General features: G+C 45.4%; 1 protein-coding gene across 1 annotated transcript in view; it reads right to left on the bottom strand.

Moving 5' to 3' along the window:
• LOC144166385 (uncharacterized) overlaps positions 1-16,772 on the bottom strand; it is a 29,967-nt gene extending 13,195 nt beyond the window's left edge. The window contains exon 1 of the mRNA XM_077695900.1: positions 16,587-16,772. The gene's annotated coding sequence lies outside the window, so the exon portion shown is untranslated. The remainder of the gene's footprint in view (positions 1-16,586) is intronic.
• Positions 16,773-19,099: the final 2,327 nt, after the last annotated feature.

The following is a 19,099-nucleotide window of genomic DNA, read 5'->3' on the forward strand; positions in this document are numbered from 1 at the left end:
CAGCAGTCTGAAATGCCTTTGGCTATCCCCGACTTCCGACCACGTCTTACGTGCGGCCGCTGGGAAAAGACGTTCTACGTCTTCCCGCGGTGGTCGAGGGGCGGCGCTAGTTGACCGGGCTCTGAGCAGTCGTAAATACAAAACCCCGCGGTATAGTCGAGAGGGGAGTCGCCGCGGAACTAGCTCAATGGTAGAGCACCGCACGCGTTATGCGGAGGTTGTGGGTTCGATTCCCGCTTCCGGAAAAAACGGCGCATTTTTTCTCGACTTGAATTTTCAAAATATTTCTTCCTGTAATAAAAAAAAAGGCAATCATACCTCATTCGGCACTATAAAACACTGTTAAAACGCCAAACAGCACTGGCAATAAGGACTGCAACTTTGATATGTGTCCTTACGGAATCCCTCGTCCCGTACGTCTCTGTTCTACAAAATGCATTACGAGGGTTCTGGCTTCAGCAGTCTGAAATGCCTTTGGCTATCCCCGACTTCCGACCACGTCTTACGTGCGGCCGCTGGGAAAAGACGTTCTACGTCTTCCCGCGGTGGTCGAGGGGCGGCGCTAGTTGACCGGGCTCTGAGCAGTCGTAAATACAAAACCCCGCGGTATAGTCGAGAGGGGAGTCGCCGCGGAACTAGCTCAATGGTAGAGCACCGCACGCGTTATGCGGAGGTTGTGGGTTCGATTCCCGCTTCCGGAAAAAACGGCGCATTTTTTCTCGACTTGAATTTTCAAAATATTTCTTCCTGTAATAAAAAAAAAGGCAATCATACCTCATTCGGCACTATAAAACACTGTTAAAACGCCAAACAGCACTGGCAATAAGGACTGCAACTTTGATATGTGTCCTTACGGAATCCCTCGTCCCGTACGTCTCTGTTCTACAATATATATATATATATATATATATATATATATATATATACAAACATTGTTTCGACCACGGTAAAAAAAGAGAAAAGATTTAATAACGTTTCGGCCGAGGGACCGGCCTTCGTCAGAGATATCTATATATATATATATATATATATACATATATATTTATTTATTAATATTATAATGGGGTTTATTAGCAAACGGCTAGAGCGTGGTAACGGAGTCTGGTTGTACCAGAGGCCAAGCTAGCTCGGGAGTCCACGCGCAGGTCTCAGCCAGATCGTTCTCGATGGGGCTGCTCCGATGACTGAGCCTTGCACATAGACCCAGTTGGGGGATTGACGCCACCTGACAGTCAGGCTCGGTCTCAGTTGAGCACACACCCCTTTGGCCACACTGGCGCGCCTGCTAACGGCCACTATCTCTGTTACAATATATATAAATATATATATATATATATATATATATATATATATATATATATAAATACAGAAAGAAATGCCGGCAGTCTACAACGCCAAAGATGGCATAGGGGAAAGTTTGACTTTTTTTTACCGTTAGTGACGTTACATTATTATTAATTTTTATTAATTACGTGAGAAAGAAAGAAAGAAAAACACGCGCCCAGAGTGGGACCGAACCCACGCCTTTCGATTAGATCTCGAATGCCTTACCAATTCGGCTATCTGGGCGACTGTGTTCTGCTTCACTTTCTGGGGTATTTATATATACTACAACTGTATCTGACGCTTGAGGGTGGTAGCCAGCGCCACTCAGCCCACACGGGGAGAAGGGGACCTTCTTTTTCAACCCCCGGGGCGTGACGTGAACGTCTACAGCCTGTCACGAGCGGTCAACCTGCGGGAAACCCTCTTATGCTACCTTGGCATCAAGGCTGCCAGAACCGAGGCCCTCGCTAAGCTTTCGCGCGATAATAGGGTTTGGAAATGAGGGGCTCGTTAGGAAATACAGAAAGAAATGCCGGCAGTCTACAACGCCAAAGATGGCATAGGGGAAAGTTAGACTATTTTTTTTTAACCGTTAGTGACGTTACATTATTATTAATTTTTATTAATTACGTGAGAAAGAAAGAAAGAAAAACACGCGCCCAGAGTGGGGACCGAACCCACGCCTTTCGATTAGATCTCGAATGCCTTACCAATTCGGCTATCTGGGCGACTGTGTTCTGCTTCACTTTCTGGGGTATTTATATATACTACAACTGTATCTGACGCTTGAGGGTGGTAGCCAGCGCCACTCAGACACACGGAGAGAAGGGGACCTTCTTTTTCAACCCCCGGGGCGTGACGTGAACGTCTACAGCCTGTCACGAGCGGTCAACTGGCGGGAAACCCTCTTATGCTACCTTGGCATCAAGGCTGCCAGAACCGAGGCCCTCGCTAAGCTTTCGCGCGATAATAGGGTTTGGAAATGAGGGGCTCGTTAGGAAATACAGAAAGAAATGCCGGCAGTCTACAACGCCAAAGATGGCATAGGGGAAAGTTAGACTATTTTTTTTACCGTTAGTGACGTTACATTATTATTAATTTTTATTAATTACGTGAGAAAGAAAGAAAGAAAAACACGCGCCCAGAGTGGGGACCGAACCCACGCCTTTCGATTAGATCTCGAATGCCTTACCAATTCGGCTATCTGGGCGACTGTGTTCTGCTTCACTTTCTGGCGTATTTATATTTACTACAACTGTATCTGACGCTTGAGGGTGGTAGCCAGCGCCACTCAGACCACACGGGGAGAAGGGGACCTTCTTTTTCAACCCCCGGGGCGTGACGTGAACGTCTACAGCCTGTCACGAGCGGTCAACTGGCGGGAAACCCTCTTATGCTACCTTGGCATCAAGGCTGCCAGAACCGAGGCCCTCGCTAAGCTTTCGCGCGATAATAGGGTTTGGAAATGAGGGGCTCGTTAGGAAATACAGAAAGAAATGCCGGCAGTCTACAACGCCAAAGATGGCATAGGGGAAAGTTAGACTTTTTTTTTTACCGTTAGTGACGTTACATTATTATTAATTTTTATTAATTACGTGAGAAAGAAACAAAGAAAAACACGCGCCCAGAGTGGGGACCGAACCCACGCCTTTCGATTAGATCTCGAATGCTTTACCAATTCGGCTATCTGGGCTTTTTTTTTTTCTTTATTGCCATATTTTGTCACAGCACTTGAACCAAACAAACCAAAAACAAGATAACGATAAAAACTGCTAGCCATAAACCTTGCTAGCAGAAAGCGGTTAAAATTGCTTCAGGTCCGTTAGCGACTCCATCACGGACAGCCACTCTTGAGGGTCAGGTTAAGCCCTCCACACTTCAATCATCAATCGCATAGTATCAGCAAAATACTCTTTTGAGCGTTTGGCATCAACGTCACGATGACGGATCGCCATACGCGACTTCCAAATGCCGTGCAAAGCCAGGACCATGACAAGGTCGTATGGTACCTCATTTTCGCTCTCAATGGGCAGGAACCTGATCCCATGTGCGTCCAGAGGGAAGTCCTTTTTTAAAGTCCGCTGAAGCACGTCCCAAAAAAATATCCCATCCCAGCACTCGAGGAACACATGTTCTACCGTTTCGGGTTTCTTACACAGGTAGCATTCAACCCCCCATGGCATGTACAAACCCTTCTCTTTCTGCCACGTTTTTACAGGGAGGACACCCGCATGCAGTTTAAAAAAGAATGACTTAACCCATGGCGGTACCGCCATTCGTTTTACACGTTTGAGCACGTCCTGTCCTGGCACTGCACGGTACATTGACCTATACAACGGCACAGGTAATGCAGTGTCAAGCAAATCACGGTACAACCTTTTCCGCGTAACTCTAGATAAGTACTCTGTACTGAAACGTGCACACAAAAACTGGGTCGCTTGAACCACTTCACGGAAGTAGCCCTTGATTACTCCGACAGAAAAGTGGGCAGACGTAACAACAAATTCAGGTAATGCCCTTGATAACTTCAGCTGACACACTGTACGCAGGAAAGGATCGTTCACGTCACGAAAGAACAAATAACGATTGGCGACCTGCCGCAAAAACAAATGGGACAAAGAAAGCCCCCCCTGACGCACGCGCCGAAAGAGATTCGTGCGGCTCGTCCTTTCCCATGTCGATTCCCAGATCATCACTGCAAACACCCGGTGCAGGGCTTGTACATGAGAACGCGAACAGTGCAGCACCTGAAGTATGTACCACAGTTTGCTCATCAAGAATATGTTGCATACTGATGCTCTAGCAAACATGGAAAGTCCACTGCCTTTCCATTTGTCAGCTTTTTCGCGCAATTCAGCGGTCTGTCTGCGCCAGTAAGGGTCACTGTCTTCATAGTTTTCCAGGGGCACTCCCAAGTACTTAGCGGGCGTCGTCTGCCAGATGATACATTCAAACACACTAGGCGCGCTTTCCCAGTCCCCATGCCAAAATCCTAAACACTTTTGCCAGTTTACTCCACTGGCACTATATTTACAAAACCGTTTCAGAGCGTTTACAGCAACGCTGAAGCTGCTTCTATCAACACAAAAAAGGGCAATGTCATCAGCGTAGGCCAAGACACGCACTTCAGCTGACTCTAATCGAAACCCGTTGATGCTCTCACTTCTTATGATGCTTAAACAAAACGCTTCAATATATAAACAAAAAAGCAACGGTGACAGTGGGCAGCCCTGATGCACGGCTCGTTGAACATGAATGGGTTTGCTTGTCGTTTTGTTTACAACAAGGTGAGCGCAACACCCATTGTACGCCATACGTACTCCCTCGCGTACAACAGATCCTACGTTTACATGCTGTAACATGTCTAAAAGGAGTTCATGGGATACCTGGTCAAATGCTTTTGCCAGGTCTATCTGGAGCATGGCCACAGCACTTCGCATACTGTCACAACATTCAAGAACACTTTTGGCGGTGTGAATGTTCGTGACTATTGACCGTCCCTTTATTCCACAAGTTTGGTGTGGTCCAACAATGTCTCTTATTACACTCTGCAAGCGGCTAGCTAATACTTTCATTAATATCTTATAATCAACGTTGGTTAAACTGATTGGGCGATAAGCAGATATTTCCCTCAGTTTATTATCGTCCTCCGATTTCGGTATAAAGACTGTGTGGGACACAAGAAAGGACGGAGGTAGTTCTCCTGTTTTGTAAGACTCGGCGTAAACTTTACGCAAAACAGGGCTTAGATCCTCCTTGAACTTTTTATAAAAGGCTGAGCTCAGTCCATCCGGACCCGGGGTCTTCCCTGGGCTCAGCTCGTCAATGGCTCTCCTTATTTCCTCTACTGTTATTTCACTTTCAAGACCTGCTGCTGTTTCTTCGCTCAGGCGCGGCAACAAACACATAAATTCCTTTTGGAACTGGACAGAATCGATAGTCTGACGCGCAAACAACTTCTCATAGTAGTCACAGAAACTACGCTCGATGCTTGCCTGGTCATTACACTTTACGCCATCGTACTCTATTTCCGCTATCGTATTTCTACGTGCGTATCTTTTCTCTGAACTGAGTGCTCTTTTGGTAGGCGTTTCACCGAGTAGGAACCGTTCAGCCCTTGCGCGTACAAGTGCGCCGTGATACTTTTCCTTATCTAATTCTTCAAGCTGCACCTTCAGTGTTCGAATGTTGTCCTTGAACATACCGGGCGACTTACATTCTTCTGTAACAAAAATATCAAGGCTACTTCGTAGCAGGGCTTCTTTGCATTTATGTTCATTTTTCATTGCCCCCGATCTTTCCAGGGCTTTCATTTTTACTTCTTGTTTGAAGAGTTCCCATTTACAAACGAAGTTCGCTTCTTCATCACTGCCGAAAATCTTTCGTGCGCATGTGTTTACTGCCTCCACGAAATTTCCATATTCGACTAACTTATTGTTCATCTTCCATAAGCCCCAACAAAAGGCATTTCGCCGCTTCGCGCTCCTACCGAGCGTTAAAGATACCAAACAGTGATCGCTGAACGAGACAGGTATCACACGGTATTCTTCACACTGCGGCAGTAGATCAAGAGATAAGTACACCCTATCAAGACGTGCATGGCTATTGCCTTGGAAATGCGTGTAGCGCACGGGGCCATTACTACCGACGCTATCACCAACGTCTTCTAGGGCGAAATCTGCTACAATATCACTTAGTACTGCAGTACTAGCATCTCTAAAAGGTGACGGGCTACTTTTGTCGCGTGCAGAACACACGCAGTTAAAGTCACCCAGTAAAATTATCATCCGGTCTGTCTCACACCACTTTCTAATTTCCTCAAAAAACAACTTCCTTTCGGCGGCTTTGGTGGGGCCGTACATGCAAATAACCCGCCATTCATTTGATAACAAGGTCAAATCACACACAACCAACCGCCCCGAAAAAGACGCAGTGACGGTATTCAGGGTGGCCCCTAAACTACGCCGTATTAACAGTGCGCAACCCCCCGAGAACCCCACTGCGTGAGAAACACAGACATCATAGCGCGACATGAATGGCCGCACCATACGGTCCGTCTGATCCTCTCTCTCGACCTTGGTTTCTTGCAAGGCGACAATATCCAGATCCTCGTCTACAATAAGGCGGTATAACTGACTTTGACGTCTCCGATCCGCAAGCCCCCTGACATTTAGCGTGGCTATGCGTATAGGCTTGCTTAAATAAACCATTCCAAGAAAGCGACGGGGATTACCGTGTAACACTTAAGTCCGTACATTCCAATAAAAGCACTCGCAGACACTAAAGAACTCACCCGCATTCCAAAACGCAACTACAAAAAAAAAAACACTCATACATACGCTCATACATACACTCATACGTACATACATTAAACTGCAAACACTCTAAGCGCTTTACGGGCACCACTAAACACAGTACTATATTTGCCCCTCCCCCCTTCCCCACCCTAAAAAACACACCGAAAGGCACTTTACAGGCAACAAAGTCACCGGAGACGCTACAATAGTACTCCAAGGACCCCCCTACGAAGTTCAGTTTAGTTCGCTCGCGCTTCGGTAGAGCAGTGCAACACCAGACACAGATCAAACAGTTGCCGACTACCTTTCGAAGCATCGTGGTGACTAGGTGGGCGTAGCCGGGGGCTCGGCTATCTGGGCGACTGTGTTCTGCTTCACTTTCTGGGGTATTTATATTTACTACAACTGTATCTGACGCTTGAGGGTGGTAGCCAGCGCCACTCAGACCACACGGAGAGAAGGGGACCTTCTTTTTCAACCCCCGGGGCGTGACGTGAACGTCTACAGCCTGTCACGAGCGGTCAACTGGCGGGAAACCCTCTTATGCTACCTTGGCATCAAGCTGGCAGGTTCTGGCAGCCTTGATGCCAAGGAGGCATAAGAGGGTTTCCCGCCAGTTGACCGCTCGTGACAGGCTGTAGACGTTCACGTCACGCCCCGGGGGTTGAAAAAGAAGGTCCCCTTCTCCCCGTGTGGTCTGAGTGGCGCTGGCTACCACCCTCAAGCGTCAGATACAGTTGTAGTAAATATAAATACCCCAGAAAGTGAAGCAGAACACAGTCGCCCAGATAGCTGAATTGGTAAGGCATTCGAGATCTAATCGAAAGGCGTGGGTTCGGTCCCCACTCTGGGCGCGTGTTTTTCTTTCTTTCTTTCTCACGTAATTAATAAAAATTAATAATAATGTAACGTAACTAACGGTAAAAAAAAAAAGTCGAACTTTCCCCTATGCCATCTTTGGCGTTGTAGACTGCCGGCATTTCTTTCTGTATTTCCTAACGAGCCCCTCATTTCCAAACCCTATTATCGCGCGAAAGCTTAGCGAGGGCCTCGGTTCTGGCAGCCTTGATGCCAAGGTAGCATAAGAGGGTTTCCCGCCAGTTGACCGCTCGTGACAGGCTGTAGACGTTCACGTCACGCCCCGGGGGTTGAAAAAGAAGGTCCCCTTCTCCCCGTGTGGTCTGAGTGGCGCTGGCTACCACCCTCAAGCGTGAGATACAGTTGTAGTAAATATAAATACCCCAGAAAGTGAAGCAGAACACAGTCGCCTAGATAGCCGAATTGGTAAGGCATTCGAGATCTAATCGAAAGGCGTGGGTTCGGTCCCCACTCTGGGCGCGTGTTTTTCTTTCTTTCTTTCTCACGTAATTAATAAAAATTAATAATAATGTAACGTCACTAACGGTAAAAAAAAAGTCTAACTTTCCCCTATGCCATTTTTGGCGTTGTAGACTGCCGGCATTTCTTTCTGTATTTCCTAACGAGCCCCTCATTTCCAAACCCTATTATCGCGCGAAAGCTTAGCGAGGGCCTCGGTTCTGGCAGCCTTGATGCCAAGGTAGCATAAGAGGGTTTCCCGCCAGTTGACCGCTCGTGACAGGCTGTAGACGTTCACGTCACGCCCCGGGGGTTGAAAAAGAAGGTCCCCTTCTCCCCGTGTGGTCTGAGTGGCGCTGGCTACCACCCTCAAGCGTCAGATACAGTTGTAGTAAATATAAATACCCCAGAAAGTGAAGCAGAACACAGTCGCCCAGATAGCCGAATTGGTAAGGCATTCGAGATCTAATCGAAAGGCGTGGGTTCGGTCCCCACTCTGGGCGCGTGTTTTTCTTTCTTTCTTTCTCACGTAATTAATAAAAATTAATAATAATGTAACGTCACTAACGGTAAAAAAAACAGTAGTCTAACTTTCCCCTATGCCATCTTTGGCGTTGTAGACTGCCGGCATTTCTTTCTGTATTTCCTAACGAGCCCCTCATTTCCAAACCCTATTATCGCGCGAAAGCTTAGCGAGGGCCTCGGTTCTGGCAGCCTTGATGCCAAGGTAGCATAAGAGGGTTTCCCGCCAGTTGACCGCTCGTAACAGGCTGTAGACGTTCACGTCACGCCCCGGGGGTTGAAAAAGAAGGTCCCCTTCTCCCCGTGTGGTCTGAGTGGCGCTGGCTACCACCCTCAAGCGTCAGATACAGTTGTAGTAAATATAAATACCCCAGAAAGTGAAGCAGAACACAGTCGCCCAGATAGCCGAATTGGTAAGGCATTCGAGATCTAATCGAAAGGCGTGGGTTCGGTCCCCACTCTGGGCGCGTGTTTTTCTTTCTTTCTTTCTCACGTAATAATTAAAAATTAATAGTAATGTAACGTCACTAACGGTAAAAAAAAATAGTCTAACTTTCCCCTATGCCATCTTTGGCGTTGTAGACTGCCGGCATTTCTTTCTGTATTTCCTAACGAGCCCCTCATTTCCAAACCCTATATATATATATATATATATATATACAGAAAATAAGGGTTGGCAGTCAAGAAAACCTCGGAAAGCAAAGGGGAGGTTGTGGTGGGTCATAGAAAGAGATGAAGAATTTTTTGAGTCGAAAAGAAAGTGGTGAAAAAATGCCCGCCGGGTGGGATCCGAACCCACGACCTCCAGAATACCGGTCTGGTGCGATAACCACTACGCTACCGGCGGGGCTGTTTCCCCAGCACTTTCTCGGGTATTTATGTTAAGGTATTTTTGTTTCCTGCACTTGGGGGTGGTAGCCAGCGCCACTCGGACTACTCGGGGTGAAGGGGACCTTCTTTTTAACCCCCGGGCCGTGACTCGAGTGTCTACGACATGTCGAGAGTGGTCGACCAGCGTTGAACCCTCTTAAGCTCCCTTTGGCACCAAGACTGCCAGAACAGAGGCCCTCGCTAAGCATGTAGCGAATCAGAAAATGGGAAATGAGGGGCTCCGTGAAATAATACAGAAAATAAGGGTTGGCAGTCAAGAAAACCTCGGAAAGCAAAGGGGAGGTTGTGGTGGGTCATAGAAAGAGATGAAGAATTTTTTGAGTCGAAAAGAAAGTTGTGAAAAAAAAAAAAAAAAATATATATATATATATATATATATATATATATATATATATATATATATATAGTATAGGTAAAGAGTCGGATACACAGCAAGAACAATAACAAACAATGTTTACTTACGTAGCGGCAACGGGACTTGCCTTCATCAGAGTAAAGTTACATGATTTTACTGTCGCAAACATTTTCAACACATTTCTTATATAGGTTTGCATAAAACTGTGAGAAAGAGCGGAAAATGTTTCGGAAATGGGGAGTGTGCATACAGTCAGGCTACGGCTATGTTACAACATCAACAAACAAACAAGAAAAATAAAAAGAGGAGGGGGGGAAGCGAGAGAGAGAAAAAGGGGTCGTGTTCACAATGCAGCGTTCAAGGTTGCACCATGACGGGTCAACGTATGCCGCGCGGGCTGCAAGTTCAGACAATGGGGGAAACTGAACAACCGCGGTTTGAAAAGAAAGGGAAGAGTATACAGGAAGGTATTCAGTGACTGCGGAGACTGGTTCGGGGAAAGCGAAGACGGGTGTGCCCCCCGCGGGTCAAGAGAATAGATAGGGGGCACAAAAGAGCATTTCACCGAAGCTAGCAATTGAACAGGAAATAGGTAGGGTCACAAAAGGTTAAACATGAATAGATCACAAAGAGTTAAACTTTCTTAAGTGGTGGTGGGAACGACGCCTCCCTCCCCAGGACAAATGGCATTGTTGAGCCGCATTAGGCTAATAAAGCTGCTCTATTAGGAGAGTTTCTGCGAATTCTGATGGCAAACTCGAGGGTAGGAATAATGAACATAGTTATGAAAATTATGAAGCCGCTAATTTTAATCGAGGGATAAGCACGTTAGTTTTCCGTAACTTTCATTAATTCCAAGCGTGGCTGACCCAAACTTAGAAATGAGATAAGATTCCCGAACCTCGCGGTCGTGGTGCGTTTTGAAGGCGGATTCTAAATTCGTTGCTTTAAGATGTTCAAATGCATGCCCGGGACTGTTCACATGTCTTGACAGGGGCAAATAAGGGCAGCTTTTTGCATGAGAGCGGTGATTATTGAACCGTATTCGGAAGGGCGTTTCAGTTTGGCTGATATATTCTTGCCTACAAACAGTGCACTCTAGAAGATATACGACATTAGCGGAGTCACAGTTAAAGTTACCTTTTATATTTACGTAGTAGTCTGAAGCCGTGCTGGTGGCGCGCTGTGTAGTGGTCATGTGTGGGCATACTTTACATCGGGGTTTATTGCAGGGCATGCAGCCAGTAGTTGCCGGTCGGTTGATACGAGAGTTAGCAAGAAAGTCACCTAAATTCTTATTACGCCGGTAGACAACGCGTGGTGGTTCGGGGAATATGCTTTTTAAGCGGTCACTTTGCATTAGGATATTGTGATGTTTTTTTAGCACGGTTGACACTCTTGGAGCGGAGGATGAGTGGGTTAAAACTAAGTTAGTTTGCGGGTTCCCGTTCTGGGCTTTTTTCTTACAGATTTCGTTACGGTCTATTTGGTTGGCTCGCACAATAGCGTCGTCGATAACTTTTTCCGGGTATTTTTTATTCAGGAGGGCGGTCTTGAGTTCTCGACAGTTTGAGTCAAAGTCGGCTTGGTTTGTGCAAATTCTCCTAAATCGGTGGGCTTGGCTGTAAGGTATTGCTGTCTTGCAGTGTCTGACATGGCTGCTTCGGAAGTGCAAATACTGCCGCGTGTCTGTCGGTTTTCTATACAGTTTAGTTTGAAGCCGACCTTGGAAGGTAGTAACGGTGACGTCCAGAAAGTTTACACTGTGTTCCGAATAGGAATGAGCAAGGGAAATACTAGGATGGGCTATGTTAAATGCCTCAATGAAGGTGAGGAGCTCCGCCTCACCGTGTTGCCAGATCATGAATATGTCATCAATATACCTTTTATAGTACATTGGCTATAAATTTTGGGTGTCAAGAAAGTTTTATTCGAGGTGAGCCATAAAGATATTAGCGTAGTTAGGTCCGATTCGAGTTCCCATTGACGTTCCGCTGACTTGCACGTAATGAACTCCGTCGAACTAAAAATTGTTAAGTTCAAGAATAAGCCTAAGGAATGTTTGGAGAGCAGAAGAATCGATAGGTTTGTCGCACGATGACTGCTCATACGCAAGGGGTACAGCGGCGATGCCACATTTATGGGGGATGTTAGTATACAGTGACGCAACATCGAGGGTGACTAGAAGGCAGTTATCAGGAATTAGAATTTTTGAGATGTCTGAGAGAAAGTCATTGGTATCCTTAATGAAGGAGGGAAAGCTGGGCGGAATGTCGCAAATGAGATTATCCACATAGCGCGAGAGGTTTTCGGTAACAGTTCCAATGCCAGAAACAACGGGGCGCCCTGGGTTGTTCACCTTGTGAATCTTTGGGAGAAGATAGAATTTACCGGCTACTGGGCTTAAGGGAATCAGGAAACGAGCCGTGGTTCCATTTATTGTTTTATTTTTAACCAGCTCAGCAAGTTTATCTTTGCCAGTTTGCTTATAGTCTTGAGTGGGATCATTAGGTAGTGTTTTATAGAACGTCGATACCGATAGTTGCTTATTGGCCTCGTAAACATAGTCGGTTTTGTCAAGGATTACGATTGCGCCTCCCTTGTCGGCAGGTTTAATAATTATGTCGGGACACCTTGAGAGTTCCTCTAGGGCTTTTTTTTTGTTGGTAATCATGTTGTGCTGGAAAGAAATTTGTGTTTGGTATGCTTTTCGCACATCGCGTTGGACAGCTTTGATGTACATGTCGAGGCAACTATCACGCTGTGTGGGAGGGGTCCAGTGCTTATAGCTAGGTAGGGTTCTGCGGGCTTCTTCCTTCGCGGGGTGATCGTCAAAGTATTCTCGTAGCCTCATGTTTCTGGCGAAGTTATCTAAGTCCTTAAAAAGTTGAAATTCATCAAAACCAACAGTAGCCGGGCAAAAGTTTAGGCCCTTTGACAAGACGTTCAGATGAGCCGGGGAGAGGTTTATACTTCAAAGGTTCATTATATTCCCGGTAAGATTTTCTTTTGTGACGGCAGACGAGGTAAAATTATTATTGCAGGGGTTTAACTGTTTAACTGAACTGGTAGGGGTGCAGTATTCAAAGCATTTATTACAGTCGTAGTTACATTATCGGTCGTATTGTCAGAGTGGGGGCAGTTACTAGTGCCGGAGCTTGTTAGGTTCTTACGCATGTGGCCAGTGTTAGAAATCATATCTCGGTTGAATTTTCGGTCTTTTGTTCGGGATAAGGCGAAGGCCATCTTGGATTCGTAGTTGTTAGAAGGTTCAACTCTCTTTTTCTTAGTTCCTGACTAAGTAGTTCCTCTTTCTTTCGGAGAGAATGGGCCGTAGTTTCCTAGTGATTGAGGAATATTTCAGTTTATTGTAAAGATGCTTTATCAGTACTTGTTTCCACTTATTCATGTTGGACGGGAGAGTTCGGTAGTAGCAGGTTTTATTCTAATCCTACGACCCCTGGGAGCGACCGCGGCAGTCAAGTATTGTGCATGAGCGGAAGCTTGCAATTCGGAACTTATGCGCTTTTCAGTGATTTTTCTTATCTTTAAAAACTGTCTTCAAACGGGCAAGGAGGCCGCAAAGAAAGGGGAGCTTGTGGGTTCGGATACAAACAAGCGGGCATTTTCTCACACACTTTCTTTCTGACTCAAAAAATTCTTCATCACTTTCTATGACCCACCACAACCTCCCCTTTGCTTTCCGAGGTTTTCTTGACTGCAAACCCTTATTCTGTCCTAATTCACCGAGCCCCTCATTCCCCATTTTTCTGATTCGCTACATGCATAGCGAGGCCCTCTGTTGTGGCAGTCTTGGTGCCAAGGGTAGCTTAAGGGGGTTCAACGGTGGTCGACCACTCTCGACATGTCGTGGACACTCGAGTCACGGCCCGGGAATTAAAAAAAAGGTCCCCTTCACCACGAGTAGTCCGAGTGGCGCTGGCTACCACCCCCCAAGTGCAGGAAACAAAAAATACGTTGACGTAAATACCCGTGAAAGTGGTGGGGAAACAGCCCTGCCGGTAGCGTAGTGGTTATCGCCCCAGAGCGGTATTCTGGGGGTCGTGGGTTCGGATGCCACTGGCGGGCATTTTCTCACACACTTTCTTTCTGACTCAAAAAATTCTGCATCTCTTTCTACGACCCACCACAGCCTCCCCTTTGCTTTCCGAGGTCTTCTTGACTGCCAACCGTTATTATATATACATATATATAATAAATATATAAATACCCGAGAAAGTGGTGGGGAAACAGCCCCGCCGGTAGCGTAGTGGTTATCGCCCCAGACCGGTATTCTGGAGGTCGTGGGTTCGGATCCCTCCTGGCAGGCATTTTATCTCCGCTTTCTTTCTTTCCAAATTCTTTATCTGTTTCAACGACCTACCACAACCTCCCCTTTGCTTTCCGAGCTTTTCTTGACTGGCAACCCTTATTTCTGTATATATATATATATATATATATATATATATATATATATATATATATATATATATATATATATATATATATATATATATATATATATATATATATATATATATATATATATATATATATATATATATATATATATATATATATATACACGCAGTAGAAGAAACTTCTCGAAAAGCCAGCAGAAATAGTTGAGGAAATGGTTGACTCCCTATTAAAAACACAGTCGTTTTGTGACGTTTAGACTGAGCGTCCAGTGTTTACCTGAGTAACGTACATACAACCTAGAAGCACTCACGCTTATATAGGTGCAGAAGGTGTGCTACAATGCACCCTTGTTAAAATCATTGGCGGGTTGGGATGAGGAAACAGGCAAAGGGAGGGCGCTATGCATGTGCGTACAAACTTTTGTAGCGTTGTGCCCCTCACAAACTCTCCACAGCAACGAAAAGAAAGAAAGTAGATTCGGTACCGCGGGCAAAAAACCCTTTTCTAAAAAGCAAAAGAATTCACAACTTCCTTCAATTAAAAAAAGAGACCGGGTGGGAAGCTGGAGAAAAACAGACACTTCATGTACGAATTTCACGAATAAACGAATGGTGCAGGGAACGTCTCCACACACGAAATGCAAAGTAGAAGGACAACAAATACAGAACGGAGGCCGCCGGTGACACATCCATTGGCCTAGAGATATAACACCGGACATTTCTATATAACCTGAATCGACGTGTGCCATACCGGTAAAAGGTATAAAGAATCTCTCGTAAAACGTAGTTTTGTGCCAGATAACTTGTAGGAATAAACACTCGGAGATACGAACACCCATAGGAATTTTTACAGGTATAGTGGACACAAATTTGGAACAACGAGCGCACAATGCTTTTTCGTCCTGAAACCTCCCTAAATAAGGCTGTCTAAGTTTGCTGCGACGTGTGGTATATGTAGGCAATGATCCAGCTAGTACAGTCCTAAGTCAGCATCGTTTACGTTCTTCTTTTGAGCACGTCATGTAATGCGTTTCCAATCGTTCAATACGCGTTGAATGCATTATTCATGTTTTTGTTCAAAGGTGAAAAAAATATAGAACGTATGCGATTAGATTATTTTGAAGTTAGGCTAGCTCAGGCAAGGGAACAGCATACCGCAAGCGAGCACCGTCGCTCACAACGAGACCTGATTCTAGAAACTGAGAGATCGGTGCCTATTCGGGATACATTCTTATTCACCAAAATACAATCGTATAAAGCCTTAAGCCTCATTACCGAAACGTTATCGACAAATCAGCAAGCACCTTAATTTTCAGACGCGTATCTCACTGTTCCACAGGTGGACGTTTCAATGTTTACGAATTCTTCGTGTTTTTTTCTGGAACTTTGTCTGGGGAGCATAACGCAGTTGCAATCTTTTGCAAAAGCATGTCCTTTATCTAAGAATGTCTGCGGATACCGCAGCAATGAAGTTACGAAAAATGAATGACCTCGTTGCGTTATATGCTTAGAAAAAAACGAATTGAGTTCGCCTACTATGTCCCAAAAGCCAGAGAACAAACAAAAAGAAGAGTAACTCCAGGATGGCAATTCAGTCGGAAATTGATAAACGAATATTCCTTATATTTGGAAAAACCATAAGATAGCAATGTTGAAACGCTTTTTACCATGTTTGGGTTCTTTTACTTCATCTTGTGACAGCGTACAGGAATATTGACCGAAGCATTATTTACAAAAAACCACACGCCAGCCTGATGATCCAACTCTTCTCCCTTTTTCATGTAATGATAATGCTTTGAAGCGTCCCAGAAAACGCCGGTATTATTGCAGCCAAACAGAGCTAAGTTCTTTATTTGCGGGAATGCTAAGGAGATGGGTAAAAAAAAACAAGAATCTGATAATTTTTGGTGTTCTACGGGTTCTACCTGCACCTGGGATAAGAGGCGTCCCGTAGTGGATGGCTACAGTTTAACATAGACAACCATAAAGACCTTTTACGTGCACTGAACAGTCAGCAGACTGGCTTTTTGTTTCTCTTTAGCTCCCAACAGAATAGCTTCAAACGAAGCCGAGATTGAACCTGCGTCTTGAGATCACCAACACGTTTCCCCATCCAATGGGGCACTGAGATGGGGAAACCAGAAACTATACATGTCTTTCGGATGTTATTGGTAAACATAATTCTAATGGACACTGCCTGTTGCCTAAGGTCTAAGCTTTTCCCTCATTCGAATCAGTAAATATATTGTGATGATCCCTATGCACAATTCGTAGCTACTCACATTGCGTATTCAACGGCCCTAAATAATTTTGGCTAATATTCACTGCGACACAAGGCTAGTATTCTGCTGTTATCCTGCACCGGGCGGGAACTGCATAAAAAACGTTCCCCGCTCGAAGCGTAATTGTTTGCAGACAGTCCTTTTAGAAACGAAAAAGTGTTCGGTAATGTCTTACCTTTGTGCAGACTGGACGACCACTTTTCTTCGTACCGTCACCTCGCCGCTTTACACTAACATCAATGTCTGGTTTTATACACCTTGCTTCAACGCTTCTTTACTGAAACTGAATGGCAAGAGTAAAGAGCGCACGTGGCCGAAGCGGGTTTAAGTGGCGAAATGAGGAGGTTGCCCCTGGTGAAAATAACAAAGGAAAGCCGGAGCGGGATGTTTTTGTGCACACTTAAAAGAGATGCAGGGTTCTTTGTGGTTTCTCCATGCGGCGCAACGTCCGGCGGAGTAATTTAAGTGGTTACCTCGCGTTGCGAAGGCCGTTTGTTGGAGTAGCTTCCGTCAGAGCATCTGTTGGCAAACGGAGCTGCGCTACCTCTACAAACGCCCCGCTCGATTCGCTTCAGGTTGTGACGGGTCCGCTGGCATAGCTTAATGTTGTTTCTAAAGTTATTATAGCGCAAAAATGGAGTGTGTACTGTAAGACACCGCTACAATGCTTACCTTCAAAGGCTGCTGTTTTTGGGTGTACTAAAATTGTGGAATCATTGAACTGGTTCGACAGTGACGCTACGCGAGTTAAAACGTTTTCTAGACGCTGTGAGGTTGCGATTCACAATATTAGAAGAAGAATTTTCTGTTCGAGTATCATCTCTAACGGCATATGTAATCATGCATAGAACTATACATACATACATACATACATACATACATACATACATACATACATACATACATACATACATACATACATACATACATACATACATACATACATGCATGCATGCATACAAGCATACATACATACATACATGATTGATTGATTGTAGGGTTTAACATGCCGACGCAACGCAGGCGATGAGGCGCGCCGTAGTGGAGGGCTCCCGATTAATTTTGACCACCTGGGGATCTATAACGTGCGCCGAAATCTCGTACACACGGGTGTTTTTGCTTTTCGCCTCCATTAGAAAAGCGGCCGCCACGGCCGGGAATCGAACCCGCGACCTCGTGCTCTACATACATACATACATACATACATACATACATACATACATACATACTTACATACATACATACATACATACATACATACATACATACATACATGCATACATACATACATACATACATACCAACATACATATAAGGACAGAAATAAGGGTAGGCAGTCAAGAGAGCCAAGGAAAGCAAAGGGGAGAAGGTGGTAGGTACTCCTATTATCATTCGAAAACATAAAACATGCCTAGCGGATGGAAGCCGAACGCACGACCTCCAGATCAGATATGAGGTCGCGGGTTCGGATCCAACCCCGCTCCCCGCGTTATGTTCCCTGGCTCCCTCTGAACTTGGCGTATGCGTTCGTGCAGGTTGACGAGAATCGTGTGTAACGTCTGACTTTATTCGCTTTACCAAACCTGGAGTACGGAGCACCAGTGTTGCCTACAGTTTCGGGAATACATATTTATATCATCAGATCGCGAAAGGTAAAACACGATCGGCTCAAGCTAATATGTTAATCGACGGTCATTTACCACAACGGTTGTGATATTCCATACCCAATTTGAAATTGACCCAGGGGATTTCGCCTTGTCCTTTTTTACTACGTCCGTGAACAGTAGTAAGCCAGCTAGTTATGAAGGCGAGATTTTTTGCGCTGTTTTATTTCTCGTTGTGGTTAGAGCGAAACCTTTACTCCCCACCATGCTTGCTACGCTATCTCGCTGAATGAGGCTTTCCTGTATAGTGTTCCTCCCGTTTTGTGCCCTACATGTAGATCGGCATGCGCGTGCCAAAGGCGTAGCGACTAGCCGATAAGTACTGACAGCTAGTCATTCCCGCCCACAGTGGCGAATTGTTCGCGCTAGTGGCAATCGATTAGCGTAACTTGTGAATGTATGCGAGAGTGAAAGTGAGAGTGAGTGAGTGAGTGAGTGAGTGAGTGAGTGAGTGAGTGAGTGAGTGAGTGAGTGAGTGAGTGAGTGAGTGAGTGAGTGAGTGAGTGAGTGAGTGAGTGAGTGAGTGAGTGAGTGAGTGAGTGAGTGAGTGAGTGAGTGAGTGAGTGAGCGAGCGAGCGAGCGAGCGATCGCGCGTGCTTGTGTCAGTTCGCTCCCTTGTCGGATTATAGTCAGAGCTCTCTAATCGAAGTTGGTCACTGCTTGGTACTAGGAAAAGGCTCAAAACTGCCGCTTATGCGAGAAAACAATTTGAAGTTGCACGGTGCGGGACGACCTTAGTAGCATCGTCTGTTAGAGCACCGCACGCGACGAGTTTACTCGTCCCAGCTTGTTAATTTTAATATTGGGCTCCTTCTTTGACAGCAGCATATTATTCATAAGAACAAAACCGCTGCATCTCGCAATGTCATCGAAGTTGTTACCATTGCATTACACCCCGGTGTTTTTCTGCAACAGCGCACCGAAAACAAGCTTCCAAATTTCAACTTATAATGCGCCAGACAGGGCGAATAGATCCTTGCGGAATTCAGAAATATTTTTTTTTCCTGCGGCGTTGTTGTTTCGG

This window comes from Haemaphysalis longicornis, unplaced genomic scaffold (assembly GCF_048455015.1).
Source record: "Haemaphysalis longicornis isolate Haplotype H1 unplaced genomic scaffold, Haemaphysalis longicornis Haplotype H1 scaffold_17, whole genome shotgun sequence".
Classification (NCBI taxonomy): domain Eukaryota; kingdom Metazoa; phylum Arthropoda; class Arachnida; order Ixodida; family Ixodidae; genus Haemaphysalis; species Haemaphysalis longicornis.